Source organism: Sinocyclocheilus anshuiensis, unplaced genomic scaffold, assembly GCF_001515605.1.
Source record: "Sinocyclocheilus anshuiensis isolate Anshui unplaced genomic scaffold, SAMN03320099.WGS_v1.1 scaffold2425, whole genome shotgun sequence".
Lineage (NCBI taxonomy): Eukaryota > Metazoa > Chordata > Actinopteri > Cypriniformes > Cyprinidae > Sinocyclocheilus > Sinocyclocheilus anshuiensis.
This window is the reverse complement of record NW_015552532.1, coordinates 168,299-170,818: the sequence shown is the minus strand read 5'-3', so window position 1 is coordinate 170,818 and position 2,520 is coordinate 168,299.

The window sequence follows — 2,520 nt, the reverse complement described above, 5'->3', positions numbered from 1 at the left end:
TATATTGAATATTGACAGATCTATCTGCTAAGGTAAGTATACAATATATAACAATTTATTTTATAACGTTTTTATGAATATGTACGGAAAATAACTTTTAAAATACACTTAATTTATTCGAATTAAATTAGAATTTTATTAGAATTAAATACTAAATACTAATATATATTTCTAAATATATATTTCAAAAATTATTGCCAAACTACATACCATAATCTTTTCCCCCAGAAAACATCTGTTAATATATATTTAGATAATGACTGCAGCATCTTGTCTTCTTTATTGATCAGCCCTCTTCTGTCTTAAAAGGGTCAAAGTAGTGCCAATAATAATTGTGGTGTCAACATGGTTTTTAAGAGCAGTGAGGCCTTGTTTGTGGTTCTTGAGTGGCACGTACAAAACACATTTGACTGTCAAATTCTCAAGAGTTGCAGAAGATGCATTGGCATTCACTCCAACAGCTCTCGACCAACGCTGACTGCACCATCAGACACACTAGAGGGCAGTGTGTATACAACATGGAGATGTAGAAAATTAAGGCCACCTCCAGAGCTCATCTGTGAATTTACAACGTGATCAGGTTTATTATAAATTGCATTAGCCTTTAAATGACATTAAATAACCAACAAAAAAAAAAAATCTGTTTGTCTCCGCTTTGATTAGCCCTCAATTGCCTCAACTGTCTTATAATGGAGGGTAATGAGCAAAGATATGATTGCAGGTAAAACAATCAAATTATAATGAGCTGATATTATCATACAAGACCGTGATACCTCCATTTCAGGGTTTTATATCATTACGTTATGTTGTGTGTTTTCATTCGATTTGGGTGGTCTTCAAGGGCCCGCAAATTAAAACTAAGGTCAATTAATCAAACAGAGCCAACCTACAAGTCAATGCCGGGATTATATTTAATACACCCGAGAGTGTGTCTGTCTACCTGTCTTACTCTTTCTTGCTCTTTTTTCTTCTTCTTCCCAATCATCCATTTAGAGTGTCTGGTTCTCTTGGCACTAGGCGGACGAGACGGCATCAAAGAGACATTGCCTCTGTCACATTATGCGGCTCTTCCTTGACCAGGTTTTGATTGAGCGTAGTGATCCAAGACGGATGCCTACCGGATACTGATTGACTCCAGAGGGAGGGAAAGACAGGAAGACAGGAAGATCTTGTCATTCCGAGATGCACATCAGCGCACATGAGGATAGGCTGGGAGAGATGACAATGTTGGCCACGCTCGGAGGAGTCTGACAGTAGCTCATCTCATTCTGTCTGCCTTTAAATGATGTCTCTCTCTCTCCGAGACCTCTGTGCGACTGGAGCCGCTCAGTTACTGCAGTATGGTGCAACACAGCGCATCACAGAGATGTAGGCAAAGCACAGAACACCTTCATTTTTCTGCAGGGCATAAAAAAAACTAAAAAAACAGATGGCTGTTCAGATGCACTTGAGTGTTCATAGCTTCTCACATTAGCATGCTGTGATGAAGGGATGTGTAGTTTATAAACTTGAGATATATAAACAGAAATGGTTTAGATGCTCTTCTATCTATCTATCTATCTATCTATTGGTGTGTGCAGAAAACACCAGCACACACTGCAAGTTAATATAAGAGGAAACTGCATATGGCAATTATGCACAATGCACAAAACAAAAACATAAAACAAAATTCCTAAAACTTAAAAAAAAATAAAACATAACTATAAAATCTAATTCAAAATATTAACAAAATATAATAGTATATCAATGATACTAAAACAACAAGGGAGAATTTTGAAGTATGTACTGGCTGCTCTTTTCTATATACCTGTAATGAACATTAAATTTACATTTACATTTAGTAATTTAGCAGACGCTTTTATCCAAAGCGACTTACAAATTAGGACAATAAAAGGAGTCAAAACTAACAAAAGATCAACAATATATAAGTGCAAATGACAAGTCTCGGTTAGCCTAACGCAGTACACGTAGCAAAGTGTATATATATATATATATACAGTATATATATATATACACACACACACACACACATATACACACACACACACACACAAAGAAAAACAAGTAGATAGAATAGAAAAAATAGAAAGCTAGAGTTTGTTTGTTTTTTGATTTTTTAAAATAAAAATAAATAATAATACAGAAAAAAGAAAAAAGAAGATAAATATAGATAAAGTAGAATTAAAATAGAATAGAAAGTGTTAGAGTTAGAGGGTCAAATAAAGGTGGAACAGATGTGTTTTTAGTCGTTTCTTGAAGATGGTTAAGGACTCAGCTGCTCGGATTGATTTGGGCAGGTCATTCCACCAGGAAGGAACAGTTAATGAAATAGTCCGTGAAAGTGATTTTGTACCTCTTTGAGATGGCACAATAATACGCCATTCACTTGCAGAACGCAAGGTTCTAAAGGGCACATAACTCTGAAGTAATGAATTTAGGTAAATGGGTGCAGAGCCAGTGGTGGTTTTGTAGGCAAATATTAATGCCTTGAATTTAATGCGAGCAGCTACTGGTAGCCAG